Source organism: Bubalus kerabau, chromosome 3, assembly GCF_029407905.1.
Source record: "Bubalus kerabau isolate K-KA32 ecotype Philippines breed swamp buffalo chromosome 3, PCC_UOA_SB_1v2, whole genome shotgun sequence".
Taxonomy (NCBI): domain Eukaryota; kingdom Metazoa; phylum Chordata; class Mammalia; order Artiodactyla; family Bovidae; genus Bubalus; species Bubalus kerabau.
The window spans coordinates 132,153,035-132,169,570 of record NC_073626.1 but is presented as its reverse complement, the minus strand read 5'-3'; the positions used below and the strand labels follow the sequence as shown (position 1 = coordinate 132,169,570).

The window sequence follows — 16,536 nt, the reverse complement described above, 5'->3', positions numbered from 1 at the left end:
ACCACAATTCAAAAGAATGGATTGTTTGGTACTCAAACTTCCTTATGATCCAGCTTTCACAACAGCACATGATTACTGGAAAAACCATAAGGATCTTTGCCAGCAAAATGATGTTCTTGCTTTTTAATACATTAGATTTGTCATAGATTTCCTTCCAAGAAGAAAGCATCTTTTAATTTCATTGCTGCAGTTACTGTCTACAGTGATTTTCAGTTCAGTTCAGTTGCTCAGTCATGTCCAACTCTATGACCCTGTGGACTGCTGCAGGCCATGGGCAGGATTCCCTGTCCATCACCAACTCCTGAAGCTTGCTTAAACCCAAGTCCATCGAGTTGGTGATGCAATCCAACCAGGTCCTTTCCCATGAGTCAGTTCATCTCATCAGGTGACCAAAGTATTTGTGCTTCAGTTTCAGCATCAGTCTTTTCAATGAATTTTCAGGGCTGATTTCCTTTAGGATCGACTTGTTGGATCTCCTTGAAGTGCAAGGGACTCTGAAGAGTTTTCTCCAACACCACAGTTCAAAAGCATCAATTATTTGATGCTCAGCTTTCTTTATGATCCATCTCTCACATCCATACATGACCTCTGGAAAAACCATAGCTTTGACTAAATGGAACTTTATTGGCAAAGTAATGTCTCTGCTTTTTAATATGCTGTCTAGGTTGGTCATAAATTTTTTTTCCAAGGAGCAAGCATCTTTTAATTTCCTGGCTGAAGTCACCATCTGCAGTGATTTTGGAGCCACCAAAAATAAATTATCTCACTGTTTCCAATTTTTCCCCATCTATTTGCCATGAAATAATGGGACCAGATGCCATGATCTTCATTTTCTGAATGTTGAGTTTTAAGCCAACTTTTTCACTGTCTTCTTTCACCCTCATCAAGTTCTTTAGTTCATCTTCACGTTCTGCCATTGGAGTGGTATCATCTGCATATATAAGTTAAACAAACAGTGTGATAATATGGAGCCTTGTCCTACTCTTTTTCCAATTTTGAACTAGTCAGTTGTTCCATGTAAGATTCTAACTTTTAATATGGCTTGCTTTTCCTAATCCTTTTCAAGGCACTGATGAACATTATTTTTATGGCATAAAATCAGTTTATTTTATTAGGCATGCTACTTCATGAAGAGCAATAGATTTTAAATAAAGTATTTTCATACTTTCATTTTGACTGTGGGATTGGTCTATCAATCCATGTTAAAATTGTAAACTCTGTAATGCCAATTAGTATCAGAACAGAGCTGAGTTATAAGGGTAATTTGTAAGAAGAGTTGAAAGAAATGTGATGTCTATTCTATTACACTTCAGGGTTTTTTTTTTTTTAATATAAGATAATTTAAGATTACTGGTAAAGGATGTGTAGTTGAGTTTTTTTAATGATTAAACAATTAAAAGTGTATGCACAATATATTTGAACCAATCAAGCATACATGTTGATTCTATAACACTCAAATATATGACTTCAACTTCTTCAACTTTGATAATTAATCGAGTCATATTAAGAATGGACCTTTTCATTATTTCACACCAGAAGAAATTCCAACAAGAAAAAGTTTCCCATTTATCCAAGGTCATACAGCTTTTTAAGTATAAACAACTCAAGTGCAAATTTATTAACACCTATGAATTCATTGTTAATGACATATAATGTGGATGTTTAAACATGAAATAACTGAGTAACTGTGTGGGTCACTTTTTACTCTCCTTTTAATGTACTTCCATCAAAAGTGGAATCTAGTGTTCACTGACATTTTGCTTCTCCTGAGCAGGAAGTCTGCATAGCAGTGGTACAATCTTCTTCATCCTGTTTAGGGAAAAATATTTTGTAATGTGTAGAAAATATTTTTGTTGTTGTTGTTGTTGTTGTTGTTTTAATTTTATTTTATTTTTAAATTTTACATAACTGTATTAGTTTTGCCAAATATCAAAATGAATCTGCCACAGGTATACATGTGTTCCCCATCCTGAATCCTCCTCCCTCCTCCCTCCCCATTCCATCCCTCTGGGTCGTCCCAGTGCACCAGCCCCAAGCATCCAGTATCGTGCATCAAACCTGGACTGGCAACTCGTTTCATATATGATATTTTACATGTTTCAATGCCATTTTCCCGAATCTTCCCACCCTCTCCCTCTCTCACAGAGTCCATAAGACTGTTCTATACATCAGTGTCTCTTTTGCTGTCTCGTACACAGGGTTATTGTTACCATCTTTCTAAATTCCATAGATATGCGTTAGTATACTGTATTGGTGTTTTTCTTTCTGGCTTACTTCACTCTGTATAATAGGCTCCAGTTTCATCCACCTCATTAGAACTGATTCAAATGTATTCTTTTTAATGGCTGAGTAATACTCCATTGTGTATATGTACCACAGCTTTCTTATCCATTCATCTGCTGATGGACATCTAGGTTGCTTCCATGTCCTGGCTATTATAAACAGTGCTGCGATGAACATTGGGGTACACGTGTCTCTTTCCCTTCTGGTTTCCTCAGTGTGTATGCCCAGCAGTGGGATTGCTGGATCATAAGGCAGGTCTATTTCCAGTTTTTTAAGGAATCTCCACACTGTTCTCCATAGTGGCTGTACTAGTTTGCATTCCCACCAACAGTGTAAGAGGGTTCCCTTTTCTCCACACCCTCTCCAGCATTTATTACTTGTAGACTTTTGGATCGCAGCCATTCTGACTGGTGTGAAATGGTACCTCATAGTGGTTTTGATTTGCATTTTTATGGTCAGATTTTATTGATAAAATTCAAAATTATTGTTTTACAAAAATAGATTCAATATTTAGATGTAAACTATCAATAAGGACTGTCAACTAAAAAAGATGTACAACTTGAGAGTCACAAGTTAAGTTCTATTTGGGGCAAAGTGAGGACTGCAGGCTGAGACACAGCACCTCAGATACCTCTGAGAGACTGCTTCAAAGAGTCAGTGGGAGGAAGATCAATATATAAGGTTCTGGTGAAGGTGGAGTTCAATACCATTGAAAGTGAAAAGAAAATGTTAATCTCCCAGTCCTTTCCAACTCTTAGTGATCCCATGTACCGTAGCCCATCAGGCTCCTCTGTCCATGGGATTTTCCAGGCAAGAATACTGGAGTGGGTTGCTATTTCCTTCTCCAGTGGATCTTCCCGACCATTAAGCACTCATTTTACAAAACGTTTTCTGCTAGTCCCAGGATCTGAGGCCACCATGAAAGGATTTAATGCTTTTCTACTTATGAGGAGATTAAACCATTGATACCATAAAACCTTTTTCTGAAAACACCCAACTGTCTAAAGACCTGTCCCACTAGATTCCCTCGAGCACAGAGTGCCTCACTCCATTCTGAACTCCCAGGCGGTGTTGGAATGTCAACAGCTGCAGCAGCACAGGGTTCAGTCTCTGCAGAGGCAGATGGCAAAGGACCTAGTTTAGTTGTTGGCAAAGCTCTTGGAAAGTGACAAGTTGTATCTCACAAAACAAAGTTTATTAATTTTCAGGATATAATTGTGGTAATATAGGGTTATAAAATTTGTATGCATAGGCTGACATACTCTCTTTAATTAAAAAAAAAAAGATAAATTTAAGATATGTGTCATTACTGCTGCAAATATAACCCCTTGCTACTTTCAGGGAAACCATGCTGAGTTGTTGAGTGTTAGTTGTTCAGTTGTGTCCAAATCTTTGCAACCCCATGGACTGTAGCCTGCCAATCTCCTCTGTCCATGGAATTCTCCAGGTAAGAATACTGGAGTGGGTTGCCATTTGCTTCTCCAGGGATCTTCTCAACCCAGGGATTGAACCCAGGTCCCCCTCATTGCAGATTCTTTACTGTCTGAGTCACACTAAAAAGTCATACTAAAACACAAATCTGATTAAGTCATTTTACACTTAAACCTTTATTCGTCTCTCATAAACCTCAGAATAAATTCAGATTCTTCAGTATTACATATCAAGATGTTTAAACCAAGTCTTTGGTTAATTGTCAATATCTCTTTCCACTCCAAACTCTTGTGACAGTGTCACAATATTGATATATTTTGTTCATTTCCATGCTTTTTGCTCTTCATATTTTTAGCTTCTTTTGCAATGAAGGAAAGTCACATCTTATCCCTAATATTTATCACAGTTTTTTAAAGTGAATGAATGAACCAGCTTTCTAAACTATTCTTCATATTCTTCATATCCATTCTTTCTCCACTGTAACACTTTTGCTTTGGGTACTCTTCATGATTGATTAAAATCTCTCCACCTCTTTTCCTTTCCCCAAACTCTTGCCTTTCCATTCCTCATTCTACCATCTAGAGGCTGATTTCTAATACACACTAGATTAACCTACCTTCTCTTTGAAAAGTATACACAAGATCATCATTACCTAAAGAAGTAAGTACAAAGTTACTGGCACTCAAATCAAAACTTCCACAATATAGTTTCAAAATGCCCTATCTGTCTTAGCTTATACATTTCTATTCTACTTCCATGAATTCAATTCCAAAGAAGCTCAATTACTCCCCATTTCCCAGAGAATGTTTTCATCTCTATTGTTCATTTTAAAAAGTTTGCATTGTTTAAATGCCATTCAAATATCCCAAGCTGGTGGAGTAGAAGGATGTGCACTCATCTTCTCCTGCAAGAACTCCAAAATTACAACTTGTTGCTGAACAACCATCAACAGGAGAATTTTGGATCCAACCAAGAAAAAGATACCCCATGCCCAAGGGCAAAGGAGAAGTCCCAGCAAGATGGTAGGAGGGGTAAAAGTGCATTTAGAGTCAAACCCCATACCCAACAGAGATGCTTGGAGGGCTCAAACAAAACCTTGCATGCACCAGGAGACACCCACATAGGCTGAGCCAGACAATCTTTTGAGTGTTTGAATGTCTTCTGCAGAGGAATGCATCAGCAATGGCTTGCCACAGGGTCAGGGGCTCTGGGTGCAATAGACCTCAGTGTGGCATAAGCCCTCTTGGAGGAGGTCGCCATTAACCCAAACATAGAGCTGCCAGAACTTACACAGGACTGGGGAAACAGACTCTTGGAGGGCACAAACAAAACCGTGTGCACACCAGTACCCAGGAGAAAGGAGCCATGACCCCACAAGAGACTGATCCAGACTTGCCTGTGTGTCCAAGAGTCTCCAGCAGAGACGTGGGCCTGCAGCATCCTGCTTCGGCATTGGGGTCACTGAGTGCAGCAATGAGTGCAAAGGACCTTTTGAAGGAGGTTGCCAGGTATCTTCATTACCTCCACCATAGTTTGGCCTCAGGTCAACAATAAGGAGGGAACACAGCCCTGCCCATCAACAGAAAATTGGACTAAAGATTTACTGAGCATGGCCCCACCCATCAGAACAAGAAACAATTCCCCCCCACTCTCTTTCCCATCAGGAAGCTTCCATAAGCCTCTTATCCTTATCCTTCCAAAAATGACAGAATAAAAACCACAATCACAGAAAACTAATCAAACTGATCACAAGGACCACAGCCTTGTCTACTTAATGAAACTATGAGCCATGCTGTGTAGGGCCACTGAAAACGGTCAGGTCATGGTGGGAGGTCTGACAAAACGTGGTAAACTGGAGAAGGGAATGGCAAACCACTTCAATATTCTTGCCTTGAGATCCCCATGAACAGTATGAAAAGGAAAGAAGATAAGATACTGAAATATGAACTCCCCAGGATGATAGGTGCCCAGTATGCTACTGGAGAAGAGTAGAGAAATAACTCCAGAAAGAATAAAGAGATGGAGCAAAACCAAAAACAATGCCCAGCTGTGGATGTGACTAGTGATGGAAGTAAAGTCTGATGCTGTAAAGAACAATATTGCATAGTAGCCTGGAATGTTAGGTCCATAAATCAAGGTAAATTGGAAGTGGCCAAACAGGAGATGACAAGAGTGAACATTGACATTTTAGGAATCAGAAAACTAAAATGGACTGGAAAGGGTGAATTTAACTCAGATGACCATTATATCTACTACTGTGGGCAAGAATCCCTTAGAAGAAATGGAATAGCCATCATAGTCAACAAAACAGTCCAAAATGCAGTACTTGGGTACAATTTCAAAAATGACAGAATGATCTTTGTTCATTTCCAAGGCAAACCATTCAGTATCACAGTAATCCAAGTCTATGCCCCAACCAGTAATGCTGAAGAAGCTGAATGGTTCTATGAAGATCTATCTATAAGACCCTCTAGAACTAATGCCCCCCAAAAGATGTCCTTTACATTATAGGAGACAGTAATGTAAAAGTAGTAAGTCAAGTGATACCTGGAGTATCAGGCAAATTTGGCCTTGGAATACAGAATGAAGCAGGGCAAAGGCTAACAGAGTTTTGCCAAGAGAATGCACTGGTCATAGCAAACACCCATTTCCAAAAACACAAGAAAAGTCTCTACATATTGACATCACCAGATGGTCAATACCAAAATCTGACTGATTATATTCTTTGCAGCCAAAGATGGAGAAGCTCTAAACAATCAGAAAAAAAACAAGACTGGGAGCTGACTGTGGCTCAGATCATGAACTCCTTATTGCCAAATTCAGACTTAAATTGAAGAAAGTAGGGAAAACCACTAGACCATTTAGGTATCACCTAAATAAGATCCCTTACTATTGTACTGTGGAAGTGACAAATAGATTCAAGGGATTAGATCTAATAGAGTGCTTGATGAACTATGGACAGAGGTTCATTACATTGAACAGGAGGTGGTGATCAAGACCATCCCTGAGCAAAAGAAATGCTAAAAGGTAGTCTGAAGAGGCCTTACAAATAGCTAAGAAAAGAAGAGAATCTAAAGGCAAAGGAAAAAAAGAAAGATATAAGCATCTGAAGGCAGAATTCCAAAGAATAGCAAGGAGGGTTATGAAAGCCTTCCTTAGTGATCAATGCAAAGAAATAGAGGAACACAATAGAATGAGAAAGACTAGAGATCTCTTCAAGAAAATTAGAGATACCAAGGGAACATTTCATACAAAGATGGGCTTGATAAAGGACAGAAATGGTAGGGACCTAACAAAAGCAGAAGATATTAAGAAGAGGTGGCAAGAATACACAGAAGAACTGTACAAAAAAGATCTTAATGACCTAGATAGCCACGATGGTGTGATGACTCACCTAGAGCCAGACATCCTGGAATATGAAGTCAAATGAGCCTTAGGAAGCATCACTAAGAACAAAGCTAGTGGAGGTGATGGAATTCCAGTTGAGATTTTTTTTTTAACATTATAGACTTTAACGTTGCAAGAGCATCTCATCCATTGATGAAAAGCATTTCTCCATCAAGTTCATGCAAGAAAATGTTGTCTAAGCTAAAGAAATCATAGATAAAACATTTTATCAGAGGAAAGTATAAATAAAAAATTGCTTATCACAGGAAACTAAGATCATCTAATAATGTCTTTAATAGTTCTAGTTTCATAGGTCTTTATATGTTATGCCAATATGTACCAGAGTTTAATGACAGAAAAGGCAACAATTTTTAAATTGCTGGTATACGTTTATTTACAACTTTTTAATGTAAGGTAACTTATTAAAACGGAAGAACCACAAGATGAAAATGAAGTCAACAGAAAAATCAAACTTCTCAGAACCAAAAGAACACAAAACATCAAACATAATTTAGAAATGAATGTGGCAGAAAGATATGTAGCAGGCCTGCATTCCATTACCCCAGGTTATGTCAGTTCACAATTTTAAATAAACCTTTGTAGAGCATGAAATTAAAAATCATTTTTGGTGTAGGTGTAAACTCTGTGATTAATCACATGGCTATGCTGACTCAACACTATCTTTGAAGAGGGTCCATTGAAAGAGAGACATAACAGGTTCATTCCATAAGTTTCATTCAACTTTACTCAGGATTGGATACACATTAAATGTGTTTTTAATGCATAAAATCACAGTGGATAGCAGCAAAGGACCGGGGGTGGGTGAGTAAGGAGAATCTGATCATTCACATTGTGATTATTCTGCATATTTATGGAAAACACTTCACACTTTCTCAAACCTCAAGACTTCCCTTTTTAAAGAACCAAAATAAACCCAAGACACCTAACGGACAGTTCCCCACCCCTAAATGAACTGGATACTCTTTTCCACATAAAACTGAAATAATAGTATGGCAGCAAAAGATTCTGATAGCGATGAAGTCTGTAAACTGTATCTTAGTCTCTCTTTCTTACTCCTAAAGTGCAAGATGCTGGGTTGCGGTCCTCTCTCATTAGTGCTTCTCCTATAAGTAATCCTTCATTTTGCTGGACAGGGGCGGTTTCAGGATCAAGTCTATCCAGGTGGACTGGCGGATGACGAAGCGGCACAGGTACTGCAGTGAGCGCACCTGCAGGAAGCAGGACACCAGGTTGGTGAGGCTCACCGGGTAGGTGGCGAAGCCTGGCAGGCGTGATCCTGAGTATTAGAAGGCCCCGTTCTCTGAGTCCCTAAAAGAGTGCTTTATCAGGTCCATGATGGACGTGTGTCCCTCCACGTCCGAGCTGTTCATAGAAGCTAAGCCTGCCATTGGAGTGTTCCATTCTGGTGTGGAGGGTTGTGCGGTGGGAGTGGAAGCTCATGCTGAGCAGGTAGTGGTCGTCAGAGCTCTCCGTCACCAGGAAGGAGCCATCAGGCATGTTGACCAGCTTGCCCTCCGCCTCCCAGCTTGTGATGGGTCCCCAGTACCAGCCCTGCTTGGCCAGCTTCTTGAGCTCATCCGTCAGGCTGGTCACCACCATGGGGCTATTGCTTTGCACTGAGTCATATACCCTGGCCACCCTGGGGGCTGAGTTGGGATCGAAATTCAAGTGGCAGCACATGCTCTCACTAGGTGGGCGTCTGGGCAGGTCAGCTTGGCGAAGTTCCTTTGGCTCAGATCAGTCTGCAGGGGAGGTAGCAGCGGGGTGTGTGTGTGTGTGTGTGTGTGTGTGTGTATTTCTCTGGGCAGGGTGGGGTGGGGTGGGGCAGTTCAGGGCCCACCTGGGCCCACCCTCAAGCACTGCAGCAAGACCCCTGTGGTGCCCATCAGCAGGCTGCCCACCGGCTCCTCGGTGAAGAGCTCGGGGGCTACGACGAGGTCCCAGTGGGCCGGATGCTTGTAGTCCTCATGGTGGTGGTAGGGGAAGGGGCCCCCTGCGGCTGGGGGAGGAGCCATCCAAAGGCACAGTGTACTGGATGTAGTCCCGAGCCACCAGTCCAAGGACGACAGGCACGTGTTTACCCAGGCAGAGGCACAGGTCCCCGGACCAGGGACACGGAGTTCCCAGCGAGTCCAGCAACTCCGGCCATGCGGGATCAGCCTGGCAGAGGTCTCTGAATTCCTTGTGCACGCCGTTGAGGGCCGACCCGGGTCCGGCGAGTGCACCCGCGCCTTGACCTGCCACTCCATCCGGATGCACATTTCCTCCGAGGAAGTGGGGCGCAACGGCCAGGGCATGGGGCTGTAGTGATGGCTGCACAGCGACGGGGAGTGCATGGGCTTCGGTGACCGCACGTCCTTGAACACCGGGGGCGCCGGTGACAACGAGAACTTGTCCTTGTCCACTGAGCTCCCCAAAGCCATGCCGCCCCTGCCCTTGGCCTTCTGCTTGGTGCTCAGCAGTCTTTTCAGCGTGCCCAAGAGGCTCTCGCTCTTGGATGGATTCTTACCCATTTCATCTTCGCCTTGGAGATCACAGCCGGCCATCTCCTTCCCGTAGCAGTGCCCAAACAAGGACTCCTTTTTCCTGAAGTTGCTGGCTAGTGTTGGCTGTTGTACGACCATGAGTTCTGCATCTTCTTTGCTCTTACCCAAGCTTAAAGATTTCCGGAAGGTCTTCAGACTGATTTTCTTCATTCTGACTAGTTACCTGATCCGAGGGGCTCAATTTCTCTCCGGGATATTATCCTTGAACACCTGGGTAGGCTGCAGGGAAGGCTGCATCCATGGGTTTTTCCAGCTTTATTTCCTCTTTGGAAGTCACTGTCTGGAGCCATACTGCTCTGGCTCACCTAAATCCCAGGTCCATCTTCATCAGTTGTGTGATCTTAGAGGTATCGGTGTCCATCACCCAAGTTAGTGGCGAGGTTTCAACATGTTCATAAAAGTGATGTCCTTAAAAATGCCACCCAGATAAAGCTACATAGGTGCTTGCAGCTAAAGGTGGGAGGAACAACAGTAATACCCACTCTGTATAAATGGGGAAGCTGAGGCAGAGATCACAGCACTCGCCTACACCCCTGATTCGGCAAGATGATCTGCTTAATCTAAACTATGGGAAACTTCTGCTGCATAATTCATTCTGGTAAAAACATGGAATTAATCTGGTGGAAGATTTCAGGACATCATGTTGACTACTGCAGGGGTTTACTGACACTCAGATAGCTTCGGCTCCCAGGTCTTCAGAGATGTGATCTCTTCTTTGTTCCTTGTTCTCTACTACTCAAGATTTGGTTCCCAAGAACAATGAAATAGCCACCGCTCCCCAAACATAGTCTCCAAGTGTGATGTTCCAGCGGCAGCCACTCTGCTTCCTTGTCCAGCACCGGCCTGACTGTCATGCTCTGTCCTCCTCTCCACAACTCTTCCTCCCACCGCCTTTCTCCTTCTTCTCCTCCTCTTCCTCCAGGAGGGGCACCCTGGCTGCCTACCTGAGAAAAGCCACAGCCCAGGAGCTGAGCTGGATGTCCCCCGCCCACTACTCGGCCAGTGGCACAGGCGGGCATCTGCTCAGTTAATTCAAATCCTAAAAATGATGCTGTGAAAGTGCTGCACTCAATAGGCCAGCCAATTTGGAAAAGTCAGCAGTGGCCACAGGGCTGGAAAGGGTCACTTTTCATTCCAATTCCTAAGAAGGGCAATACACAAGAATGTTCAAAGTATCCCACAATTGCACTCATCTCAGCATTGGAGAAGGAAATGGCAACCCACTCCAGTGTTCTTGCCTGGAGAATCCCAGGTGGGATTTGGTCTATGGGGTCACACAGAGTCAGACACGACTGAAGTGACTTAGCAGCACATGCTAGCAAAGTAATGCTCAAAATTCTCCAGGCCAGGCTTCAACAATAGTGAACCATGAAATTCTAGATGTTCAAGTTGAATTTAGAAAAGGCAAAGGAACCAGAGATCAAATTGCCAAAGTCTGTAGGATCATTGCAAAAGCAAGAGAGTTCAGAAAAATATCTACTTCTGTTTTATTGACTCCGCCAAAGCCTTTGACTCTGTGGATCACAACAAACTCTGGAAAATACTTTAAGAGATGGGAATATCAGACCATCATACCTGCCACCTGATAAATCTGTATGCAGATCAAGAAGCAAGAATTAGAACTGGACATGGAACAACAAACTGTTTTCAAATTGGGAAAGGAGTATGTCAAGACTGTATACTGTCACACTGTCTATTTAACTTATATGCAGAGTACATCTTGTGAAATACAGGGCTGGATGAAGAACAAGCTGGAATCTAGATTGCCAGAAGAAACATAAATAACCTCAGATAAGCGGATGACACCACCCTTATGGCAGAAACTGAAGAACTAAAGAACCTCTTGATAAAAGTGAAAGAGGAAAGTGAAAAAGTTGGCTTATAACTCAACATTCAGAAAGCTAAGATCATGGCATCTGATCCCATCACTTCATGGCAAATGATGGGGAAACAATGGAAACAGTGACAGAATTTATTTTGGGAACTTAGATAGCATATTCAAAAGCAGAGACATTACTTTGCCAACAAAGGTCCGGCTAGTCAAGGCTATGGTTTTTCCTGTGGTCATGTATGGATGTGAGAGTTGGACTGTGAAGAAGGCTGAGCACTGAAGAATTGATGCTTTTGAACTGTGGTGTTGGAGAAGACTCTTGAGAGTCCCTTGGACTGCAAGGAGATCCAACCAGTCCATTCTGAAGGAGATCAGTCCTGGGATTTCTTTGGAAGGAATGATGCTAAAGCTGAAACTCCAGTACCTTGGCCACCTCATGGGAAGAGTTGACTCATTGGAAAAGACTCTGATGGTGGGAGGGATTGGGGGCAAGAGGAGAAGGGGACGACAGAGGATGAGATGGCTGGATGGCATCGCTGACTCGATGGACGTGAGTCTGAGTGAACTCCGGGAGTTGGTGATGAACAGGGATGCCTGGCGTGCTGCAATTCATGAGGTTGCAAGGAGTCAGACACGACTGAGTGACTGATCTGATCTGATCTGATCTGAAGATCACTGCAGATGGTGACTGCAGCCATAAAATTAAAAGATGCTTGCTCCTTGAAAAAAATTTATGATCAACCTGGACAGCATATTCAAAAGCAGAGACATTTCTTTTCCAACAAAGGTCCCTCTAGTCAAAGCTATGGTTTTTCCAGCAGTCATGTATGGATTGAGAGTTGGACTTTAAAGAAAGCTGAGTGCCAAGGAACTGACGCTTTTGAACTGTGGTGTTGGAGAAGACTCTTGAGAGTCCCTTGGATTGCAAGATCAAACTAGTCAATCCTAAAGGAAATCAGTCCCGAATATTCATTGGAAGGACTGATGCTGAAGCTGAAGCTCCAGAACTTTGGCCACCTGATGTGAAGAACTGACTCATTTGTAAAGACCCTGATGCTGGGAAAGATTGAAGACAGGAGGAGAATGGGACAACAAAGGATTAGATAGCTGGATTGCATCACCAACTCGATGGACATGAGTTTGAGTAAGTTTCCAGAGTTAGTGATGGACAGGGAAGCCTGGTGTGCTGCAGTCCATGGGGTCACAAAGAGTCGGACAGGACTGAGTGACTGAACTGCACTGATATGCATTTTTCAAAATGAAATAAATATCTAAAATATCACCTGCTTCCTCAAATGGCTTGTTGTCTGTGATCTCTCAGAGGAAGAGAGATAATATCTATTTTTTTAAATTATATTCTATTGCAGGTATTTGTTTCCATACCAGTCTTTCAGCCTATAATCTCTTAGAAGGATCTAGACTTATTACTGTAGACTCTCTCCAGAATTGTGACTAATACACATCCACTCCTCATTAAATGTAGGAGACAGCAAGAAAGAGACAGAGATAAAGAGATATAAAGAAATTAAGTCTATAAAATGAAATAATAATTGTCTCCAGGAAGTTTCATAGACCAAAATTCATTTAATTTTATATTTAAAAAATATTTTCATTGATTCTTCTAATTTAAATTTCATAAGAACCTTACTCCTTTTTTCTTCATGAAAAGTCAAGACATGAGGATTTAAAAAATGTTTCAAAACAGTCCCTTTCTGGGTGAGAATGTTTTTACTTAAATTTTGGGTTTCCCTCGGTGCTCAGCTGGCAATGAATCTACCTGCAATGTGGGAGACCTGGTTTGGAAAGATCCCCTGGAGAAGGGAACAGCTACCCACTCCAGTATTCTGGCCTAGAGAATTCCATGGACTATATAGTCCATGGGTCACAAATTGTTGGACATGACTGAGTAACTTGAATGCTCACTTTCACATGACTCTAAAAAGTTTTCCCTTTCACCACTTATGTCACCAATTGTGTGGGTTTGCCTTATACCATCTAATAATCTACCTCTTCAGATACCAACTAGTATCCTACAATTTAATTCATATGTGACCCTAACTACTCAGTTATTGGAGACCCCAGAAGCTAAGAGCTTAGTCTCACAAAACTGTACCTACTCCAGACACTGATCATAATTACCAGCTACCTGTATTTCTGACTGTAAAGTCAGAAGGTTCTCACAACCCCCTCCTCAGGTTCAGTAATTTGCTAGAACAGCTCACAAAAAATATGGGAATCACTTTACTCACTAGTTTGTTATAAAGGATAAAACTAAGAAACAGCCAGATGGAAGAGATACATGAGTGAGGTACAGTGGGAAAGTGCAAGGAGCAGAACTTCCATGCTCTCTCTCCAGGCACATCACCCTCCCAGCACTTTATTGCATTCACTCACCTGGCCATGGTTCATTATTTCAGAGACTATCTGAACCTTGATGTTTAATAATTTTTAAGTAGGCGATTTTATGTAGGCATGACTACACTGGTGTTATTAATTTAATGATTCAGTTCAGTTCAGTCTCTCATTGTGTCCGATTCTTTGAGACCCCATGGACTGCAGCATGCCAGGCCTCCCTAACACCAACTCCCAGAGTTTACTCAAACTCATGTCCATTGAGTCAGTGATGCCATCTAACCATCTCATCCTCTGTCATCCCCTTCTCCTCCCACCTTCAATCTTTCCCAGCATCAGGGTCTTTTCAAATGAGTCAGTTCTTTGTATCAGGTGGCCAAAGTATTAGAGTTTCAGCTTCAGCATCAGTCCTTGAAATGAATATTCAGGACTGATTTCCTTTAGGATTGACTGGTTTGATCTCCCCACAGTCTAAGGGACTCTCAAGAGTCTTCTCCAACAACATAATTCAAAAGCATCAATTCTTCAGCACTCAGCTTTCTTTATAGTTCAACTCTCACATCCATACATGAATGTGAAAAAAACATAGCTATGACTAGATGGACATTTGTTGGCAAAATAATATCTCTGCTTTTTAATATACTGTCTAGGTTTGTCATAGCTTTTCTTCCAAGGAGATAGTGTCTTAATTTCATGGCTGCAGTCACCATCTGCAGTGATTTTGGAGCCCCCAAAAATGAAGTCTCTCACTATTTCCATCATTTCCCCATCTATTTGCAATGAAGTGATGGGACTGGATGCCATGATCTTTGTTTTCTGAATGTTGAGTTATAAGCCTATTTTCCCCATGTCTTCTTTCATTTTAATCAAGAGGTTCTTTAGTTCTTCTTTGATTTCTGCCATAAGGCTGGTGTCATATGCATATCTGAGGTTATTGATATTTCTCCCAGCAATTTTGATTCCAGCTTGTGCTTCATCCAGCCTGGAATTTCTCATGATGTATATAAGCTATATATATATATAAGCTATATATATATATATATATATATATCTCCATATATAAGCTAAATAAACAGGGTGACAGTATACAGTCTTGACATACTCCTTTCCCAATTTAGAAGCAGTCTGTTGTTCCATGTCCAGTTCTAACTCTTGCTTCTTGATCTGCATACAGATTTCTCAGGAGGCAGGTATAGTGGTCTGGTATTCCCATCTCTTGAAGTATTTTTCACAGTTTGTTGTTATTCCACACAGTCAAAGGCTTTGGTGGAGTCAAACAGAGTCAAAGACTTTGGTGGAGTCAATGAAGCAAAAGTAGATGTTTTTCTGGAGCTCTCTTGCTTTTTCAATGATCCAGTGGATGTTGGCAATTTGATCTCTGGTTCCCCTGCCTTTTCTAAATCTACCTTGAACACTGGAAGTTCACAGTTCACATACTGTTGAAGCCTGGCTTGGAGAATTTTGAGCATTACCTTGCTAGCATGTGAGATGAGTACAATTGTGTGGTAGTTTGAACATTCTTTGGCTTTGCCTTTCTTTGGGATTGGAATGAAAACTGACCTTTTCCTGTCCTGTGGCCATTGCTGAGTTTTCCAAATTTGCTGGCATATTCAGTGCAGGACCTTCACAGCATCATTTTTTAGGATTTGAAATAGCTGAACTATAATTCCATCACCTCCAATAGCTTTGTTCATAGTGATACTTCCTAAGGCCCACTTGATTTCACATTCCAGGATGTCTGGCTCTAGGTGAGTGATCACTTCCCCATAGTTACCTGTTGGGGTCCTTTAATGGACTGGAACCTGGTGGTCTGGAGTCTACAATAAGAAAGTGAAAGAAAGAAAGAGGCTAATATTCCTTGGGTTACTCAGAAAACCAATAAAGCCCTTGGACAGAGCTTGTGTGGCTCATGTAGGCTCAGGGCACCCTCTCAAGAAGTCTTGGAACCCCGGGCAGGAAAATGAGCTCAGCAGGCCTTGGCACTCCATGGAATCAGCCAGAAAAAGAGAGAGAGAGAGAGAAAGAAGGACATGGGGACCCAAGTCTCTGGTGGAACAAGGGTGCTTTATTGAATTCTGTGTGAGTAATATATACCGTATTACAATGTAGCTTCTTCAGATAAAGATCAAAGTGAAGTGAAGTGAAATAGCTCAGTCATGTCTGACTCTTTGTGACCCCGTGTACCTTCCATCCATGGGATTCTCCAGACAAGAATACTGGAGTGGGTTGCCATTTCCTTCTCCAGGGGATCAAAAGACCAGACTTTATAAGTTATCAAGGAAACAAGGAGCAGTAGAGGCCATAAGGCCAAAAGACAATCCATATCAAAAGAGGGTCATAAATAATCCCTTTCGCCACACAGAAAAGCTAATGAAGGAAATCCTATGCAAGAATCCCATCTCTTTGACTTCAGTCCTGGGTGTGGCTTGCCACTCCACTTGCTCTTATCAAGAATTGATAAGGAACAGAGGGCTCAAGAGAAATAGGAAACACCACACATTTAATCCTACTGTTAAATATTCCCTGACAGTTATCTGTGTCATGAGGATCTTTTTTGTATAGTTTTTCTGTGTATTGCTGCCACCTCTTCTTAGTATCTTCTGCTTCTGTTAGGTCCATACCATTTCTGCCCTTTATTGTGCCCATCTTTACATGAAATATTCCCTTGGTATCTCTAATATTCTT

At 41.8% G+C, this 16,536-nt stretch overlaps 1 pseudogene; it reads right to left on the bottom strand.

Moving 5' to 3' along the window:
• Positions 1-8,213: 8,213 nt before the first annotated feature.
• Positions 8,214-9,818, bottom strand: LOC129647784 (suppressor of cytokine signaling 6-like; annotated as a pseudogene).
• Positions 9,819-16,536: the final 6,718 nt, after the last annotated feature.